General features: G+C 37.8%; 1 long non-coding RNA gene across 1 annotated transcript in view; it reads right to left on the bottom strand.

The window, feature by feature from the left end:
- LOC110742168 overlaps positions 1-22973 on the bottom strand; it is an 80099-nt gene that overhangs the window by 26114 nt on the left and 31012 nt on the right. The window contains exon 2 of the long non-coding RNA XR_002519591.2: positions 2476-2559. This is a non-coding gene — a long non-coding RNA (uncharacterized LOC110742168). The remainder of the gene's footprint in view (positions 1-2475; positions 2560-22973) is intronic.

The following is a 22973-nucleotide window of genomic DNA, read 5'->3' as shown; positions in this document are numbered from 1 at the left end:
AAAGAAAAACCATTCTTTCCAAAAATCTCCAGTTTACTTTTCTATAGCATGTTTGAAAGGTGTTATTAGTTGTTTGTAAGTGCAATATAAATTAGGCTAATTATTCCAAACACTTCACATTAGAGATACGTGAGAGAAGCAGCAGTTTATTTGAACCTGTCAGCTCTCGAATGTCCTGTGCCTTCTGGAGAAAGAGAGAGCTTAAGTTGTACTTAGAGAAAAATCCAGCATTACATATAGAATATAGATGTGTTTGTGAGAAGGAAGATCAGAGAGGGAGGAAATTTTCTCATTTGGAAAACTGTTCCTATAAGAATTTTAAATAATAACACTTTCAAATAATAACATCACCTATCTTGATATCATATAATCCCTTCTTGGTAATCTTCCTCGATATTTAAGTTTAAAATTAGCCCAAGTAACCCTTGGATTAAATGCCAATGAAAATTCTGTGCTATTGCATACACTTTTTAAGGCACTGCTACCATTGGAAAACATGATTCTCCTGGGTTAGGTAACAGATCAGGGCTTCAGTGACTACGCTACTGCGCTTCAGTCATGCATCACAAATGTTGACATGTACCCCTGAGAGTCTTGTGGAAATGCAGATTCTGATTCAGTGGGTATGATTCAGTGGATCCAGGTGGGCCGGGCGCGGTGGCTCAAGCCTGTAATCCCAGCACTTTGGGAGGCCGAGACGGGTGGATCACGAGGTTAGGGGATCGAGACCATCCTGGCTAACACGGTGAAACCCCGTCTCTACTAAAAAAAAATACAAAAAACTAGCCGGGCGAGGTGGCGGGCGCCTGTAGTCCCAGCTACTCAGGAGGCTGAGGCAGGAGAATGGCGTAAACCCGGGAGGCGGAGCTTGCAGTGAGCTGAGATCCGGCCACTGCACTCCAGCCTGGGTGACAGAGCGAGACTCCGTCTCAAAAAAAAAAAAAAAAAAAAAAAAAAAAAACAGTGGATCCAGGTCATGTACAAAGGTTCAGAAATAAGACAATTTCTGACTTTTTAACATTTCCAACAATTTTCCAGGTGATGCCCAGCTGCTGATCTGCAAACCACATATTGAGTAACAAAGTTATCATAGACATGGCGATTTTTACAAATTCACTATCGGTGAAATTTTTTAAAGTCATCTACCACTGTATTTCCCCTATGTCAGTGGTTATGAAAATTTTCCACTTCACACCTTTTACTTAACAGAATAACAGCTTTAATAAACAGCCTTGAAACAATGAAGGTTTTAGTTAGTCCGAATTTAACCACTATGCAAAATGTGGCTTATGTAATGATTAAGAAATGATAATGTCCTTAGCAGATGAGGTAAATTATATTTAAGCTACATTTTTTTTCTTCAAAAAGTCCGTTTTCTACGGCTCACCATGGGAATAAAAGGGATTCTCATCTCATGTGAGCATTTCCTAATAATGAGATAGCTCTTGGGATGATTTAACTGGCCAGGAGAGCCAATCCAGACAGCCCTTAATCAGTAATGACAAATTGAAGCACCTTAAAAGTAAAAGAAGTTGTCTTTTCCAGCGCTTGCCATATTAGAGTTTAGCCATGCCCTAGAGTTATAAAACTGCTTCCTCATCAATCCATTCTCCATGCCACTAACATTACTTATTTTGGCTGAGCATTCAAGAGTTGAAATTTTAAACTAAATGATAGAAGAACTATACTTCCTAGACAGCATACATTCTGCCATGGCAGTACTGAAAACCGGAAGACTCTCACACTCAGTTTGAAAGTCTTCCCTCTCATTGTCCCCTTCTCACTAATCCTCTTTCTTTCTCAGTTCCCTTCCCTACCTTAATCAGTTGATATGCTGTATAAAGTTGTGGATGAAGTAAATTTCATGAGGAAAATTATATTTTAAGTGCACTTAACAAAAATTACTTTTTGTGATGGATTCTATATAAAGAAATAAATCATTCTTTGTAAATAATCATTCCCCAAATATCTGTTAACAAATGTTTCAAGTTCTTATCTCAGTATTTTAAAGCAGAATATCTCTGTACTTTCACTTCATGCATCACTTTAAGTACTTGTGTTTTGTTTAATTGACAAAGGGAAACTAACACCCGTGAGATTGGTGAAGGATCTGGGGCTAGCAAGAGCAGTAGGTGGCTACTAGTAGTAGGGCTGAAAGATAATGGAGAGATCCATTATCTAGAATCCAGAAAGACCTGTGGTTATAGGAAAAAGACACCCCGTGCCCTTGGACACAGGAATATAGCCACTTCCCTTCCCTTCCAGGTTTGGCCAAACCAAACCCTGAATTGACAATGTCAGTAGAGGTCAGACTCCTGAAACACAAAGCAGGAGAGCAGCTTCTCTATGCTTCTAAACACAAAGCATAGAGAAGCATGCAGATAGAACTTGTAAGGCTGTGAAAAGAGCACTGGGCACAGTGGCAGGTATAGGTAACATATAGGAAGTAGGAGAGTTGAGGGAACATTCACTTACTGAATGCTGAGATCATTAATCCCTTCCCCACAGTCACAGTAGCCAGGCTTCAATACTCCAGGCAGGAGATTGCATGGTTCATCTCTAGGGGATGAAAAAGAAATGAAAAACTAGATTAAATATTGGAAGACTAAATTGAGAAAAAAATACTTAATGTAAAGCAAAAAGACAAAGAAATGAAAAATCAGAGGATAAGAAAAGTGAGGATGAAGCCAACAGTTCCAACATGAATAAACAGTTATAGAGTCCCAGAACATGAAGGGTGATAATGAAGGAGAAGAAATCATCAAAAAATAAAATTCAGCAAAACTTTCCAGATGGATTTCCAGATTGGAAAGACCTGCCAACTATGCAGCACAATAGATTAAATCAGGCACTCACCAAGGGAACTTTACCATAGAATTTAACAGCATGGAGACAAAATGAAGATACTGTGAGCTTCCAGAGAGGAAGAAAAAACAGGTCATGTACAAAGGATCAGAAATGAGACTATTTCTGACTTTCTAACAGCAAAATAAGAAGCCTGTAGGCAATGGAGCAATACCACCAAACTTTTGAAGGAACACAATACCCAACCTATAATTCTACACTTAGCCAAGTTATCAATTAAAAGACTTTTTCAGATATGCAAAAACTCAAAATTGTATCTCCTAGCATCTCTTTCTCATTTGGTTACTGAAAAATGTGTTATATCAAAATGAAGGGTGTAAACCAGAATAGAGGAGGAAGTAGAATACAGGAAACATAAAACTCAGAGACAAACATATGCCAGAATGACCCATATGCACCATGCAGGGAAAATAACCAGTCCGATTCAGAGAGATTTCTTCAGAAAAAAATGAAATACCTGAATGCATTAGGGAAAACTGAGATAATTAATTAGGGAGAGAAGTTGAGTTAGTGATAAGTATGTATAAAACTAGGTAACTATAACATAAGGCAATTATTAGTATCAGAAAAATTATTTTGCAAAAAACAATCACAATATATGATGCAGCTCAGTTATAGATAGTGTGTACACGGTTATACTAATGTAAATAGTGAAGATTGAAGATCACACTAACTTACAAGAGGAAGTCTGAATATGTGAGGATGGAGGAAAAAAAGAACGGAATTTTCATTTTTCTTTCTGGAATGTCAATCAATAATATTTATACACAGAAAATCAAGAAGTAAGAATAAAAGCATATTATTTAGGGAAATGAAGATAAATACTCAGATATAGCTAAAAGATCATTGTAGTTTTCTGTATAATTTGCACAGAGATAATAAGCGGACATATTTTTCTGCATTCAAAATGTAAGGAAAATTTTAAAATAAATTTAAAATATAAAAATAAATTTCAAAATTTTAAAGATAAATAATATAGGATATTTCTGTCACTTCTGAGGTATGATAATTCACAAATTACAGCATGCAATTCTTGTCTTTCTTTACATGGTTGTTTTTAATATATTTAATTGCAAAGGGAAATGTTTGCTTTCTAATTATTTCATAAAGCATGATTAAATCGAATGTTAGCACTGACGTAAATGATTCCTCTTATTCTTTAGTCTACTAAAACATGAATAAAGAACCTAGATGCATCTTTGAAAATTTCTACAATTTCTAACATTGATTAATCTTTGTACCATGTTTAGATTATTACGACTTGAAATTCTCCTTGAAAGTTGGCATTACCCTTAATGAAATACTGGAAGTTTGAAATAATGGAAACTCCTTACTATATAACAGAGGAAAATTATAACTTTTTCCTAAAACTGACTTTCTTTGTCAAGACTTTGATGAACAGTTTCTAATAATGACATTTTCCCAGGACAATTTGAAGATTATACTTTAGAATTCTTAATTAAGTTCTGTTGCTTCAACATGCCAACACTACAGCATATCAACAATGTGAATTTTTTCCTCCACTTTGTATAATGCATCTTAAAATCTATGATAGGAAAAATTTATCGTACTCATTTCACCAATCTCCTAACTAGAAAAAAAAATAAGATGATATGGCTTCATACTGTGCTTAGAGAGTGGACAGAAACTGAGAACTATGCTAAGAAAATATAAAGATTTACTTAAAATTCATTTGCATAGTAACGTGAAAATATATGTCCATGACTATTTAAGTTATGAAAAAATGAATAGAATAGAAGTGAAAAAACATAATTATCAATTCCAAATCAAAACATGAAAAAATAATACCAAGCTATTTGATTCACATTTTATATGTATTAGTTTATATAATCCTAAAAAGAAGCCTATAAAATAAACACTATTACTATAGTAATTTATTTTACAAATAATGAAACCGAGACATGAAAGTGAAGAAATTTACCTTGCTAGAAAGTTGTAAATATGGAAAGTAAAAGTAAACCCAAACATCTCTGAGCAGAAACTATCCTTTAAGTCACTATTCTAAAACAATTTATAGTTAACCTTTAGCTAATTATGGTATGCCAACAGATTTCATTTGTATAGTAAAAATATAAGAGCAGTTTATCTTTCTCCTCACTCATTTTCGACTTCAATGCTGTTATGCATTTTCTCCAATGTTTGTGATCCAGTCCTAGTCTAGCTTTAAGGAAAAAAAAAAAAGTAATTAGAGCCAAGATGGCCAACTAGATGCAACCAGGAAGAGCTTCGACCACCAAGAGAGACCAGACCATCAAGTAGACCAGGATATTCTGAACAGATTTTTAGAAAATAAGGCATTTTAGAAAGAAGACATACAACAGATGCAAATCCTAGGATGATAGGGGAGGAGGCTGGGAACGCTGTGGTTGGTTGTCAAGCACCAGGACTTGTTCCTGGCCCTGAGAAGCTCCTAGGAAAGGGGTGAGTGAAATGGGTGTGTAGTGGCCCACTTTCACCATGGACCTCCATGAGCCTAGCTATGGGAGACCCCACAATTCCCAAGCACATTTGAGCTGGCAGCGAGAACTGTCTAGCAAGTTGGCAGAGACAGAACTCCAGCCTGTGTGGAGCCCAGAGGGTTTGGCCTGGGACTGGCTGCAGTGGAGCATGGCCATGGGCGTCCATCCCCCAAGACTCGCCATACTCCTCTAGGTGACTTTAGGCTTTGTTATTAATAGCTGCCAGAACTGGACAGAGCAAGGCTGTCTTGTCCACGTGAAAGAAACAATCTGATCTGAAAACCCCCTGTCTTCTGGCCTCTCCCAGGATTCCTGCCTGGCTGAAGCCACTTGCAGCACAACCAGTGCCATAGCTCTTTCACCAGCATACCCCACCTAATCACTGGAGTGCTTCTGCAAATGGACATCCACCAGCAGACACCGACCCACAGCCTTCCCCAACCAGTGTGCAATCACCTGCAACCTTCCCCCCTGCCCTGCCAGCATACATGTGTGTGCAGACCTGCCACCACCTTGCCAGCACAGATGTGCAAGGGAGCCCGCCACTGCACCACCGGAGTGCTTTTCCCAGCAGCGCCATCAGAGTGTTATTGCTAGCAGACTTGGAACACTCGGACTTCTCCAGCATATCAGGTGCTTAAACCTCAAAAGGCCAGAGAATAAAGCTGTGGGTTTGGTACCAGCCTCCTGAGTTTACAGCATGTAGCCTAGCAGTGCTGAGTTGAGTCTTGGCCTCCTGAAACCATCCAGAAATGAAGTCAATTGACTAAGCCCAACTCACACTGCAGTCAAACCCCCAAGGACCTCAAGGAATATAAAAGCAAAAAGGCTCATACAAAAGACAGCAACTTCCAAGATTAAAGGAACATCAGCCCACACAAATGAGAAAGAATCAGTGCAACTCTAAAAGTCAAAGTGTCTTCTTACCTCCAAACTACGGCACTAACTCCCCATCAATGCTTCTTAACCAGACTGAAATGGCTGAAATGACTGAAATGACATAAAATTCAGAATCTGGATGGCAAGGAAGCTCATCAACACACAGGATAAGGTTAAAACCCAATCCAAGGAAAACAGTAAAATGGTCCAAGAGTTTAAAAATGACATAGCCATTTTAAGAAAGAACCAAACTGAACTTCTGGAAATGAAAAATTTACTACAAGAATTTCAGAATGCAATTGGTAGCATTAATAACACAATAGACCAAGCTGATTAAAGAATATCAGAGCTCAAAGACAGTTCCTTCTGATCAATGCAGGCAGAAAAAATAAAGATACGAGAATTTTTTTTTTTTGAGACATAGTCTCGCTCTGTCGCCCAGGCTGGAGTGAAGTGGCATGATATCGGCTCACTGCAAGCTCCGCCTCCTGGGTTCACACCATTCTCCTGCCTCAACCTCTCGAGTAGCTGGGACTACAGGTGCCTGCCACCACACCAGGCTAATTTTTGGTATTTTTGTAGAGACGGGGTTTCACCATGTTAGCCAGGATGGTCTCGATCTCCTGACCTCATGATCCACCTGCCTCGGCCTCCCAAAGTGCTAGGATTACAGACATGGGCCACCGCACCCGGTGAGAATTTTTTAAATGAACAAAACTTCCAAGAAATATGGTATTATTTAAAGAAAGCAAACCTACAAGTCACTGGCATTCCTAAAAGAGATGGAGAGAGAGAAAGACATTTGGAAAACTTAATTGAGGATATTGTCCACAAAAATTTTCCTAAGCTTGCTAGAGAAGTCAACATGCAAATTCAGAAAATTGAGAACCCTTGCAAGATACTATACAAGATGACCATCCCCAGACACACAGTCAGCAGATTCTCAAAAGTCAACATGAAAGAAAAAAATCTTAAAAGCAGCCAGAGAGAACGCACAGGTCACATAAAAAGAGAATGACATTAACAGTTGACCTTTCAGCAGAAACCTTATAATCCAGAAGAGATTGGGGGCCTATATTCAGCATCCTTAACCTTTTTACCACTTAGGGAAAAAAAAAAAAAAAAAGTGCAGCTTACTGCCAATGCTCATTTAATATTAAACACACTCTCTTTGAGGCTGAAGCAAATCTGACTGATTTTCAATGTGAAAATAAAATATAAAAACTGTTCTTGGAGTTATTTCTAAACACAGCTAACATCAGAATCATCTGAATTATTAGAATCATCTATTTCAGGAAAATCAGATTCATCAAATTAATCTTTGGCCAATAACTATTTGAGAACAATGTTAACATCATGCACAGGAATGCTACGTTTTCTAAAATGAGACATTCTCAGTGATCAAGAATTACTATATTTTGTAAATGGAAATACCACTACTATAAACAGAATGCTACAAACACAATAATGTCTTTTGTTTCTTAGTTGATTTACTAGAGCAATGCAAAAATAATAATAAAAGTGGGATATTTTGTGGCAAATTTATCTCAGAGTAAATGTTGCAGCTTCCTGCAAGTATTCTTGGGGTATATGGGAAAAGGGTTAAAGAAAAGAAATTCTAACCAAGAATTTTATATCCAGCCAAACTAACCTTCATAAGTGAAGGAGAAATAAAATCCTTTTCACACAAGCAAATGCTAAGGGACTTTGTTTCCACCAGACCTGTCTTACCAGAGGTTCTTAAGGTAGTGCTAAACATGGCAATGAAAGACTGGTACCTGCCACCATAAAAACACACGTAAGTACACAGCCCAGTGACACTACAAAGCAACTATACAATCAAGTCTATATAACAGCCAGCTAACAACATGATAACAGGATCAAATACTCACATATCAATATTAAGCCTGAATGTAAATGGGCTAAACACCTCCACTTAAAAGATACAGAGTGGCAAGTAGGAGGAAAAAAGCAAGACTCAACTATAGGTGTTATTAGTCAGGGTTCTTCAGAGGGACAGAACAAAAATGATATATGTATATATAAAAGGGAGTTTATTAGGGAGAATTGGCTCACACAATTACAAGGCAAAGTTACGCGACAGGGGAAAAGAAAGAAGCCATCAGTGGCTCATTCAGTTTCGAAAGCTTAAAAACCAGGGAAGCCAACAGTGTAGCCTTTGGCCTATGCCCAAAAGCCTGAAAGTACCTGGGAAGCTGCTGGTACAAGTCCCAGAGCCTAAAGGCTGAAGAACTTACATTTTGATGTCCAAGGGCAGGAGGAGGAAGAGTGGAATCAAGCATCCAGCACGGGAAGAAGAAAGAGAGCTAGAAGACTCAGTAAATAAACTTATCCCACCTTCTTCCACCTGCTTTGTTCAAGCTGCCCTGGCAGCTGAATGGATGGTGCCCACCCACATTGAGGGTTGGTTTTCCTCTCCTAGTCCCCTGAATCAAATGTTAGTCTCCTCTAGCTGTAGCGTCACAAACACATGCAGAAACAATACTTTACAAGCCATCTAGGTATCCCTAATTTCAATCAAGTTGACCCCTAATATTAACCATCACAGTTGTCTTCAAGAGATCCATGTCACATGCAATGACACCCATAGGCTCAAAGTAAAGGGATGGAGAAAGATGTATCAACCAAATGGAAAACAAAAAAAGATCAGGGGTTTCTATTCTTATTTCAGACAAAACACACTTTAAACCAACAACAATCAAAAAGGACAAAGAAAGGCATTACATGATGATAAAGGGTTCAATTCAACAAGAAAACTTAACTATCCTAAATGTATATGCACCCAACACTGGAGCATCCAGATTCATAAAACAAGTTCTTAGAGACCCACAAAGAGAGTTAGATGACAACACAATAATAGTGGAAGACTACAACACCCCGCTGACAGTGTTAGACAGATTATCCAGGCAGAAAACTAACAAAGATATTTGGGATCTAGACTCAACATTTGACCAAATTGACCTAACAGACATCTACAGAACACTCCACCCAGCAACAACAGAATATACATTCTTCTCATCTGCACATGGCACAGACTCTATGATTGACCATATGCTCAGCCATAAAGCAATTGTCAACAATTTCAAAACACTGAAATCACATCAACCATACTAATGACCCCAACACAATAAAAATAGAACTCAATTCCAAGAAGAACTCTCAAAATCACATAATTACATGAAAATTAAACAAAATTCACCATCCTTAACCTTTTGCCATTTAGAAAAAAAGTGCAGCTTGCAGTCAATGCTCATTTAATTTTATATAGACACATTCTTTGAGGCTGAAAAGCCTGATTTTCAATGTGAAAATGAAAAATAATAAATGATATTTGGGGCCAGGTGCAGTGGCTCATGCCCGTAATCCCAGCACTTTGGGAGGCTGAGGCGGGTGGATCACGAGGTCAGGAGATCGAGACCATCCTGGCTAACATGGTGAAACCCCGTCCCTACTAAAAATAAAATAAATTAGCCGGGCGTGGTGGTGGATGCCTGTAGTCCCAGCTACTCGGGAGGCTGAGGCAGGAGAATGGCATGAACCTGGGAGGCGGAGCATGCAGTGAGCCGAGATAGCACCACTGCACTCCAGCCTGAGTGACAGAGCGAGTTTCTGTCTCAAGAAAAATTTAAAATAAAAATAAATAAATGACTTTTGGATAAAGAATGAAATCAAGGCAGAAATTTTTCAAAATTCATTGAACCTACTGAAAACAAAGACACAATGTACCAGAATCTCTGGGACATGGCAAAAGCAGTATTAAGAGGAAAGTTTATGATGTTAAATGCCTACATTAAAAATTTAGAAAGATTTTAAATTAACAACCTAGAGATTTTAAACTAACCTAAAATTTAAAATAACAACCTAAAGATTTTAAACTAACCTAAATTTTAAAATAACAACCTAAAGATTTTAAATTAACAACACCTGGGGGAACAAGAAAAACAAGTGCAAACCAACCTCAAAGCTAACAGAAGGAGAGAAATAACCAAAATTGAGCTGAACTGAATGAAACTGAGACAAGAAAATCCTTCCAAAGATCAACTAAACCAAAAGTTGTTTATTTGAAAGAATAGAAAAGATTGATAGACCAATACCTAGATCAATAAAGAAGAAAAGAGAGAAGAGCAAAAAATCCAATCGGAAAAGAAAAAGAGGACATTATCACTGATCCCACAGAAACACAAAAAAACCCTCAGAGAATGTTACGAATACCTCTATGCATACAAACTAGAAAACCTAGAAGTAGATAAATTCACAAAAACACACAACCTCCAAAGATTGAACCAGCAGGAAATTTAAACCCTGAACAGACCAATAATGAGTTCCATAATTGAATCAGTAATAAAAAACCTACCAACCAAAAAAAGTCCTCCGTGATATATATTTACAGCTGAATTCTACCACACATACAAAGAGGACCTGGTACTAATCCTATTGAAACTATTTCAAAAAATAGAGGACTGACTCCTTCCTAACTCATTCTATGAGGAGAGCATCATTCTGATACCAAAACCTGGAAGATACACAACAAAAAAAGAAAATTTCAGGTCAACGTCCTTGATGAGCACAGATGCAAAAATCCTCAACAAAATACTAGCAAATCCAACCCAACAGCCCATCAGAAAGCTAATTCACCATGATCAAGTAGGCTTTATTCCAAGGAGGCAAGGTTGGCTCAACACGTAAAAATCAATAAATGTGTTCCATCACATGAATAGAACAACAACACCACCACCAAAACCCACATGCTCATCTCAATAGATGCAGGAAAGGCTTCAATAAAATTCAACATCCCTTCATGCTAAAAACCCTCAACAAACTAGGCATCAATGGAACATACCACAAAATAATAAAAGCCATCTATGACAGACTCACAGCCAACATCTCAATGAATGGGCAAAAGCTGGAAGCATTCCCCCTGAGAACCATAACAAGACAAGGATGTCCACTCTCACCACTCCTATTCAAGACAGTAGTGGAAGAACTAGCCAGAGTAATCAGGAAAGAGAAAGAAAAGTCATCCAAATAGGAGAGAGGAAGTCAATCTATCGCTGTTTGCAGATGATGATTCCATACCTAGAAAACCCCTTTTTCTCTGCCCAAAGGCTCCTAGAACTGATAAACGACTTCAGTAAAGTTTCAGCATAAAAATCAATTTACAAAAATCAGTAACACTTCTATGTATGTATGTATTTATTTATTTATAGAGATGAGGACTCACTATGTTGGCCAGGCTGGTCTCGAATTCCTGAGCTCAAATGATCCTCCCACTTTGGCCTCCCAAAGTGCTGGGATTACAGGTGTTAGCCACCATGCCCAGCCCCAGTAGCATTTCTATACAGCAATAACACCCAAGCTGAGTGCCAAATCAAAAATGCAATCCCATTCACAAAAGTCACAAAAGAATAAAATACCTAAAAGTGCAGTTAACCAGAGAGGTGAAAGATCTCTACTACAATGAGAATTACAAAACACTGCTGAAAGAAATCACAGATAACACAGACAAATGGAAACACATTCCATGCTCAAGGATTGGAAAAATCGATTTTGTTACAATGGCCATACTGTCCAAAGCCATTTACAGATTCAACACCATTCTTTTCAAACTACCAACATAATTTTTCACAGAATTAGAAATAACGTTTCTAAAATTCATATGGAACCATAAAAGAGCCTGAATAGCCAAATCAATCCTATGCAAAAAGAACAAAGCTGGAGGCTTCACATTATCTGACTTCAAACTGTAAGGGTACAATAACCAAAACGGCATGATACTAGTACAACAAAAGACACATAGACCAAAGGAACAGTTAGAGAATCCAGAAATAAAGCTTCACACCTACAACCATCTGACCTTTGACAAAGTCAACAAAATCAATGGGGAAAGGACTTCCTATTCAATAAATGGTGCTGGAATAACTGGCTAGCCATATGCAAAGGATTGAAATCGGACCCTTCACCACATACAAAAATCAACTCGAGATGGATTAAAGAGTTAAATGTAAGACCTCAGACTAAAACACTCTAGAAGAAAATCCAGGAAATACCATTCTGGACATACACCCTGGCAAAGATTTCATGACAAAGTCTCCAAAAACAATTGCAACAAAAACAAAAATTGACGAGTGGGACCTAATTAAAGAGCTTCTGCACAGCAAAAGAAACTATCAACAGAGTAAACAGACGATCCACAGAATGAAAAAAAATATTTGCAAACTATGCATCTGACAAAGGTCTAATATTCACCATCTATAAAAACTTAAACCAATTAACAACCAAAAAACCAACAACCCCATTAAAAAATGGGCAAGGGACATGAACAGATACTTCTCAAATGAAGACATATACATGTCTAACAAGTATATGAAAAAATGCTCAACATCACTAATCAGTAGAGAAATACAAATCAAAACCACAATGAGATACCATCTCACACCAGGCAGAATGACTATCACTAAAAAGATTGAGAAAAAAGTAACAGATGCTGGCAAGGTTGCAGAGAAACAGGAAAGCTTATGGGAATGGAATGCTGGTGGGAATGTAAATTAGTTCAGCCACTGTTGAAAGAAGTTTGGTGATTTCTGAAAGAACTTAAAAAAGAACTACCATTCAACTTAATAATCCCATTACTGGGCATAAATCCATAGGAATATAATCAATTATTTTACCAAAACACACATGCATTCCTATGTTCATCATGGCACTATTCACAATAGTAAAGACATGGAATCCACCTAGATGCCCATGAACAGTCAGCTGGGTAAGGAAAATGTGGTACATATATACCATGGAATAGTACACAACCAGAAAAAGAACGAGATAATAGCCTTTGCAGCAACATCCATGCAGCTGGAGGCCATCATCCTAAGTGAATTAACACAGGAACAGAAAATCAAATACTGAATATTCTTACTTTATAAGTAAGAGCTAAAAACAGAATACACATGGATACAAAGATGAAAACAATAGACACTGGGGCCTACTTGAGGGTACACAGTGGGAGGAGGGTGAAGGTTGAAAAACTACCTATTGGGTACTATGCTTACTACCTGGTGATAAAATCATCTGTACACCAAACCCTAGAGACATGCAATTTACCCATGTAACAAACCTGCATATGTATCTTCTGAACCTAAAATAAAAGTTGAAAACAAAAAAGTAGCCAGGCGCGGTGGCTCACACCAGTAATCCCAACACTTTGGGAGACCAAGTCGGGTGGATTGCCTGAAGTCAGGAGTTCGAGACCAGCCTGGCCAACATGGTGAAACCCTGTCTCTGCTAAAAATACAAAAATTAGCCTGGCATGGTGGCAGGTGGCCTGTAATCCCAGCTACTAGAGAGGCTGAGGCAGGAGAATAGCTCGAAATCTGGGAGGACGAGATTAGTGACCCCAGAATGCGCCACTGCACTCCAGCCTGAGAGACAGAGCAAGACTCTCTCTCAAAAAACCAAAAAAGAAGGAGGGAGGGAGGGAGGGGAGGGAAGGAGGGAAGGAAGGAAGGAAGAGGGAAGGAAAGAAAGGAAGGAAGGAAGGAAGGGAAGGAAGGAAGGAAGGAAGGAAGGAAGGAAGGAAGGAAGGAAGGAAGGTAGGAAGGAAGGAAGGAAGGAAGGAAGGAAGGAAGGAAGGAAGGAAGGAAGGAAGGAAGGAAGGAAGGAAGGAAGGAAGGGAAAAATAAGAAAAGAAAGAAAAAGGAAATCGAAAAAAAACACGGACTCTAAAAATGCTGTCAATCATAAATCCTACCAAAATAGTAATTTCTGGTTTCCTCTAAATATACTTCCTTTGTTTGACTCATCACTTGGAATTGTGGATGTTTTGACTTATTTGGGGCACAAAGTGATTCCCTGACCTTTTTAACCACACAATATCCACAACCTTCCCCCTTGTTATTCTCTATCTCCTTCTTAGGCTTTATTTTTCTCCAAAATACCTATCATAATCTGATATTACATTATATACTATATCCATTTGTTTACATCCTTTTGCCTCCAATATAAATTCCTTGAGGACAAGGATTTTGTCTTGTTTTCCATTATAAACCTCAGAGCCAGAACTGTGCCTACATATAATACATACTCAATTAATACTTGTTGAATGAATAAATTAACAAATTGGTTTTCACTTGTAAAGAGATATCATCATGTATACTAAGGAGATACACTAAACATCATAGCATTATGTTACATATAATGCATTATAAATTGCATATAGTTAAAATTCCTAGTGATCTTTAATATATCTATTCGAAAGCCTTTATAATTGGCGTTTAAAAGTATTACTACTTTGAGTCTAGTTGTAATTTTGTCTCATTTCAATGTAATAATGTCCCTAAGAAATACATTTCTACTCAAACTTGCTCTAGAGCAGCAGAAGTTGTTCTTTATAAAACTCATTATCAAGATTATCTAAATGAGAGATACAATTGCTCAATGTGCATCTTTGTTTCTAATTCATTTTAGTTCTTTTAAAAACAGGGAGAGGCATGCAGATTAAGAACTCTTCAAAAGCCATTGTTCCTTTCTGTATATAATTTACAACCTTTTCATTATATTCCCAACATTTTTATCACTCATGTGATATGCTCCAAGCATTCTGGGGAGAAGCACCTCATGAATAAAATGTATCAGTGCCTGTAAAATTTGTAAGAAGAATACCTCAGGCATACTTGAAATAGAGCACATTTTTGACACTTCACACTTTTCATAATTCATACTCCAGAGGCCTTTTTCATCTTGTATATCAGCAAGCTGGAAAATCTCCATAGACAGGAAGGGAAAATTCCCCAAGCTTCTGTGCCACGTTCCTAAAATGATTGGGCTAAGGTTGCTCCCTTCCCACACACGACATTTTCAAAAGTTAAAATCTGCTAATGGCCCCTCAAGCAAAACCTTTTTGCCTTTTGGTGATGTTGTGACACCAACTAAGAGTTCTCACACTGTATTAAGTATGAAGGTATATCCCCAGTTACATTACTAGTAGTGTAATGTAAGAGAGGAGAATTGTCTGGTTTAACTTATTCCTAGTTTTTGATCATCTGCTAAAGGATAATAATACACGTTTGCAAAATAAACCATCAGTGCACAAAAGCTTAACATTATCATTCACCCCAAATTGAACTTTAATTGGAATATAATGAATACTTGGAGTATTTCTGAAACATCTCCCACATCCCTAACGTTTTTTCCTAAAATTCCATGTTTTCTGTTAACTCACGATGGACAGCTGACCTCCAAAGCAACACAAATACTATGTATACCACATATTGAAGTATAGCTGATCTTGTTGAAGACATTGATAACTTCCTCATTGCAAAAATCATCTTCAGTTATTTTCCATCTTGTTGGAACACTTACTCAAGCACTTGAAGCTGCTGAGTCATTCCTTTCATTAACTAAAAAAAATACTGTGCACTTATGTTATTCCAAGCAGTGGGAATACAATAATTAATAATAATTTTTAAAACCGTCTCAAAGCTCAAAGGAGTTTACAATCTAGTGGCAAAACAGAGTAATTACCAGATAATTATAATTCAGAGTGGTAATGTCATAAAACAGTGAGAAAATATTGCAATAATAGGGGCTCCAGCCCCAGACTTTCGGGGTTAGGAAAAGCTCCCATAGGAGACTGCATTCAAGTTGAGTCTGGAAGAATTAGTCAAGTCATCCAGGTGAAGGATTTAGGGAAATGGAGTTCCAGAGATAAATTAGTATATACATGATCCCAGAAGCAAGAAAGAACGGAGAAGTTGGGGAACTTCAAGCAGCTCAGGATGGCTAGAGCTTAAAAGTCAGGGCCGAGCACGGTGGCTCACACCTGTAATCCCAGCACTTTGGTAGGCTGAGGCGGGCGGATCACGAGGTCAGGAGATCGAGACCATCCTGGCCAACATGGAGAAACCCCGTCTCTACTAAAAATACAAAAGATTAGCTGGGCATGGTGGCGGGTGCCTGTAGTCCCACCTACTCGGGAGGCTGAGGCAGGAGAATGGCGTGAACCTGGGAGACAGAGCTTGCAGTGAGCCGAGATCGCGCCACTGCACTCCAGCCTTGGTGACAGAGAGAGACTCCACCTCAAGAAAAAAAAAAAAGAATCAGGAGCAAAGCAGTGAGAGAAGAGGACAGAGGTCTGAATACATTTATCATGCTAAAGAGCTTGGAACTCATTTGAAGAATAACGGAGTATCTTGAACCACTTTCAACACAGAGACATGTGATCGGTGTGACTGCCTTGTGGAGTACTGATTAAAGGGATCAAAATCAGAGGCAGAGCCGGGCGCGGTGGCTCAAGCCTGTAATCCCAGCACTTTGGGAGGCCGAGACGGGTGGATCACGAGGTCAGGAGATCAAGACCATCCTGGCGAACACGGTGAAACCCCGTCTCTACTAAAAAAATACAAAAAACTAGCCGGGCGAGATGGCGGGCGCCTGTAGTCCCAGCTACTCGGGAGGCTGAGGCAGGAGAATGGCGTGAACCCGGGAGGCGGAGCTTGCAGTGAGCTGAGATCTGGCCACTGTACTCCAGCCTGGGCGGCAGAGCGAGACTCCGTCTCAAAAAAAAAAAAATAAATAAATAAATAAATAAATAAATAAATAAATAAATAAAATCAGAGGCAGAGGAAAATATGCGGAGGCCATTGTAGGCATGAGATGATGGCAGCTTAAACTAGAATGGTGTCAGTAAAGCACAAAGAGAAGTAGATGGCTAGATTTCACAGCTATTCAGGATGCAGAAGCAAGAGGTTTTTGTGGTATTTAGTGGTCTGCTGAATGTGAGTAGTAACAGAGAGGAAAAAAGTAAAGGATGAGCCTCAAGTTTCTTCATAGAGACCCTCATGTTCAAGCTAAGTTGCCCAGAAGGCAGTTGGATATATAGGTCCAGAGCTCAGGAGAAAGAACTAGTTTGGAAGGTAAGTCTACTCTGGTTTCTATTCTACCTCTCTGGCCACTGCTTCTTTGAACTTGTTTTATTTGACACACAGATATAGACCTTATTTCTAATGATTCCATCCTCATACACATTCTGTTTCACTCTACACACTCTTCCCCATGGATTTCACAAACACACTCAGTGTTAATGACCAGCAATGTTTGGGTTCCTCACAAAACCACTGTATTTGGAAACACCAAAAGAGGAGTTGAAAAATAATATAGGGAAGGGCAAGTAGCCTATAAAGGGTGAATTTCCAAGCAAGTTACCACTGTCGGTAAAGAGAGCTAAAATTCACTGGGGAAGTCTGGTAAACTATACAGAAGACATGCCTCAGAGTTACCCAACTTGATAGGTGAGGAAGCTTATGTATTAATACACCAATTTCAGTCAGCCATTGGTCAATGGCTGCTAACCTGCCTCCTCTAGGTACATACGTACATGGGTAGAGAAGGCTGTGACACTAGGAAAAATATTTAGTCATAAAAATGCAATTGCAAGTCTGCCCTATGCTGATAAAGCCCATACACACATAGGTAGGACAATTACAGAATCTGTTACAACATATGTGCACAACTCCCAAATCTATAGCTTCAGCCAAAGGATAATATTGAAAGTCAGATTCCATTGTGAAACTATAAAGTGCCATCTAAAATGAGCTGTTGATTAAAGGAACCAAGAAGAGAGAAGTGAAAATCAAAATATGGAACCAAGCAAACATAAGAGAACCAGAGAGGCAAAAGTAAACATTAAACATTCAGAGTACAGGAGATGGAAACGGCCTAGCTACACAAAGTGAGTTCTGAGGACCGGTAGTATCAGTTCAGCATCACTTGAGAGAGTGTTAGAAATACAGACCTACTGAATTACAACTCACAGAAGCAAGATCTCCAGTTCTTAAGTATACACATTAAAGTTTAAGAAACGCTTTTCTTTCTTCTTTACAGCATGTGTCACCATAATGAAGACTTTTAAAATGCATTCCTAGGTACTCGTATTTGGATGGGTGCCCATATCCATTGCCCGTAATTCCTAATCCTCTTAAATAGCATCTAGATCTACTAAACTCTTTAAGCCAAAAATCTAGACTCCTCTCTCTATTACTCGCCATTGACAATCTCTATGATTCTCTGCCAGTGCCATAGTGTAGGTCTGTATCCTTTACAAAAGATAATTGCAATAACTTTTTCACTGGTATCATTGACTTCTGGGTCTTCCTACCCCAATTTAACCTCCAAAATGACACAGAGCAGTTCTTGAAGTACAAACTACCATACTGTTCCTCACTTAAATAATACAGTGGTTATCCAACAACTTTGAGACGAATTCCTAATACTTAGTCTAGTACCATGAGCTCATCCATGATCTGGTATCTGCTTACCTTCTTGCAAATATACTGGCCTAATATAGTTACTGTAATTTGAGCATTAAATCTAGTGCTAAACTTCCTGTCCATCAACTCATAAAGGACATGAGGGTTACATAATCTTTATCTTTAAAAGTCTGGTGCATTAAAATTTTCATTTGCTACTCTGGATTTAACAGCAGGTTAAAAGGCCACAAAAGGGCCTTCTCTCTAAGTACTATGTATCCTGGGTTATTTCCAGGCTCTAGCCCATAAGCTAGTGCAAGGATAGTAATCCTCTGTTAAAAACCTGAATTGTTATGTTCAAGACTGTCCCTTAATTTCCAGATATCCTTTATCTGGCATATAGACAACAGTTGCTCTTTTTCTTGAACATTGAAGTCATAAATCAGTCCTGTCCCTTATCACACCTAGCCCCGACAAGGAACTTTATTGAAGGCAGGAGCCATGAGAACCCATCCAGAATGCCTTAGTCTGTTTTGTGCTGCTATGAAGGAATACCTGGGAGTGGGTCATTTATTAAGAATAGACATTTATTTCTCACAGTTCTGGAGGCTGTGAAGTCCAAGATCAAGGTGCCAGCATCTGATGTAGGATTTCCTGCTGCATGCTGACACGGCAAAAGGGGGAAGGGCAAGACAGGAGTGAACTCTATGCCTTCACATAGCAGAAGAGCAGAAGGGGGAGAACCAATTCCCGTAAGTCTTTTCTAATAGTAGCATTAATCCATAATTGAGTCCAGAGCCCCCATAATCTAAACACCTCCTATTAGGCCCCATCTCTCAAAACTGTTGCATTGGATATTAAGTTTCCCACACCTAAATTGTGGGGGCCACATTCAAACCATAGCACCAAAAAGGAGGGCAAATCATACAATTATCATTTTATGATCAAATTTTTTAAGAGATGAAGGTATTTCTGGTATTCAATTTTGGATGACTTTCTTACCTGAGCCATGATATAAGGAAAATCAAATAACATTATGTACAATATCTTTAAAAGGATTTTTCAACAATAAATACATTGTTTGTATATTTTCTTTTTAAAAATAGCTTTGTTGAGGTATAATTGATGTTCAAAAATCTGCAAATTTTATTGGTGAGTTTGGGCATATGCATACACATATGTGATACCATCACTACAATCAAGGTAATAAATATTTCCATCACTTCTAAAAGTTTACTTGTGCCCCTGTCGTTGTGTGTGTGTGTGTGTGTGTGCATGTGTGTGTTTGTGTGTGATAAAAACACTTAATATGAGATCAACCCCCTCAACAAATTTTTAAGTTCACAATACCATATTGTTAAATATGCACAGGCAACAAATCAAAAATAGCCAAGTAGGACTACAGCACACTTAAAAGCAAAGCAAATGATCAACAGAGTGAAAAGGTGAATATGGAATGCAAGAAAACATTTGCAAACCATTTATCTGATAAAAAGTTAATATCCAAAATATATAATAAACTCCTATAATTTAACAGTCTACAAATGCCCAATTTTAAAATGGACAAAGGACTTGAGTAGACATTGTTTCATTAAAAATTGTATAAATGGCCACCAGGTGAATGAAAAGGCATCAAGCATCACTAATCATCAGGAAAGTGAAAATAAAAACCACAATCACCTCACACCTCGTAGCATAGCTATTATCAGAAAAACAAAAGATAAGTGTTGGCCAGAATGTAGAGAAACAGAAACTTTTATTCACTGTTGGTGGGAATGTAAAATGGTGCAGCCACTATGGAAAACTGTATGGAAGTTTCTCAAAAAAAAAACTAGAACATATGATCCTGCAATCCAACTTCTGGACATGTAACCAAAAGAATCAAAATCAGGATTTTGAAGCAATATCTGCACTCTCAAGTTTATTGCAGCATTATTTACAATAGTCAAGATATGGAAACAATTTAAATATTTGTGAGATAAATGGATAAATAAAATGTAGTATATACATACATACAATGGAATATCATTCAGCCTTTAAAAAGAAGGAAATCTTACCCACAACATGGATGAACCTGTAGGACATTATGCTAAGTGAAATAAGCCAGTCATAGATGTACAGATACACATGATTCCATTTAAAAGAACTATCAAAAATAATCAAACTCACAGTAGCAGAGAATAGACTGGTGGTTTCCAGGGGCTGTGGGGAATGGGAAAAAGGGAATTGTTGCTCCATGTGTTTAAATTCTAATTATGCAGGATGAATAAGTTCTGGCGATCTGTTGTATGTTATGTTTGTATTTACATTTTTAAAACCATAGATAAAGGTTAAGGGCATGATACTTCTGCAACCTTAAATAAAAGCAACCAGACGTGGAAGGTTTGGTTTATATTCCGATTGCAATTTGCTGCCAGCAGGAACCAAAGCAAGTTAATCTATTAATGTCAGTTTCCTCACATATAAAATGTGGATAAAAATACTCAGTCTAAATGTTGGTATTAGAATTGAACTAGCCAACAGATATGAAGGCATCTAGAATAGTGCCCAACACACAATAAGCACAGAATAAATATTAATGTCTTCTCTGTATTCCTCAAACATCAAATATTCATCAGCTAGGATATTTTTCAGGAGTAGAAGTTAATTCCCATAATAAATTCACCATTTAGAAAAACAAAGACAAAAAGCACAGAACTCTGCAATTTCTAGAACTACAACATGGCTAATGTGAAACTGCTCTTGCCATAACATCTAGCACTGCTCAACAAAGATTAAACATTTAAAACTGTGTAGTCAGTTCACAAGCAAAAAAGATTTATATGCTAGAAATGTGGATTTCAAAGTCAAAGTATTATAAGCAAACTAGAAATCTCACAAATCCTCAAAGCAAAATTCTCACTAGTTAATATAGCAGCTACTCCAGGGGCTGATATTAAAAATAAAGTATATGTTGTTTTGTTTTGTATCTATAATCAAGTTTATTGAGATATAATTTAAATATAAATTATATGGGATTTATTACATATAATTAAAATTATGGCCGGGCGCGGTGGCTCAAGCCTGTAATCCCAGCACTTTGGGAGGCTGAGGCGGGTGGATCACGAGGTCGGGAGATCGAGACCATCCTGGCTAACATTGTGAAACCCCGTCTCTACTAAAAATACAAAAAACTAGCCGGGCATGGTGGCGGGCGCCTGTAGTCCCAGCTACTCGGAGGCTGAGGCGGGAGAATGGCGTGAACCCAGGAGGCGGAGCTTGCAGTGAGCCGAGATCCCGCCACTGCACTCCAGCCTGGGCGACACAGCGAGACTCCGTCTCAAAAAAAAATAATAAAATAAAATAAAATAAAATTATATATTATGTATGTTATATAATATATAATTGAGATATTACATAATTATAAGTATATGATAAATTATATATAAATTATGGTACACCATTATTTATATATAAATTTTGGTGTGCCATGCAATGTATTTTGGTAAATGTACACACTAGCCTCCATCACATTCAAGACATAGAACATTTCCAAATTCCCAAAAAGTGCCCATCTGCCCCCAAAGGATCAATTCCTCTTCCCATCCCCAGCCCAGACAACCACTGATCTGCTTTATATCACGACAACCTAGCTTTCCATTTCTAAAATTACATAAATGGAGTCATACAGCATATCTGGCTTCTTTTGCTTTTGTGTCTGGCTTCTTTCACTTAGTATGTGTTTTTAAATTCATTAATCAAGAATGCATCAGTAGTGCATTCTTTTTATTGCTGAGTAATATTCCATTGTAGGAATACACGATACTTTGTTTATCCATTCACCAGTTGATGAACATTTGGGTGGTTCCCATTTTTTTTCTATTACACATAAAGTTTTTTTTATAAAGCTAGATGTTTTTATTTATCCTGGAAAGAATACCAAGGAATGGGATTGCTGAGTTGTTGTATAAGTGTACATTTACCTTTTTAAGAAACTGCTAGACTGTTTTCTAAAGTAGTTATATCATTTCATATTGTACGAGCAATAAGTGAGACTTCCAGTTGTTTCATATCTTTATCAACCTTTGATATTGTCAGCCTTTTGAATTTTAGCCATTCTAGTAGGTGTGACTTTAATTTGCATTTCCCTAATGAGTAACGATGTTGAGCATCTTTTCATAGACCATCGATATATCTCCTTTTGTAAAGTGTCTGATCAAATATTTTGCCTATTTTTTACAATGGGCTGTTTAGCTTTTATTATTGATTTGCAATATTTTCTTAAATATTTTTGATATGGAACTTTGGTTTTAATCCATAAAAAAGACATGAAATGAAGGCTTGGATAGGTGGTGCAAGGCAAGAATTTGGTGTTGAGACATTCTTCATAAAACCAGAACCTTTGAGAAGGGCTATATCTCTAATTAAGACCCTCACAACCATCTCTGGAAAACGGCAAAAAAAAAAAAAAAAATTGCCTCAGCTTTTTGTCTCTAAAATTAAAAAAAAA

Source organism: Papio anubis, chromosome X (genome assembly GCF_008728515.1).
Source record: "Papio anubis isolate 15944 chromosome X, Panubis1.0, whole genome shotgun sequence".
NCBI classification, from domain to species: Eukaryota; Metazoa; Chordata; class Mammalia; order Primates; family Cercopithecidae; genus Papio; species Papio anubis.
The sequence above is the reverse complement of the archived record's forward strand: the minus strand, read 5'-3'. Positions and strand labels throughout refer to the sequence as shown.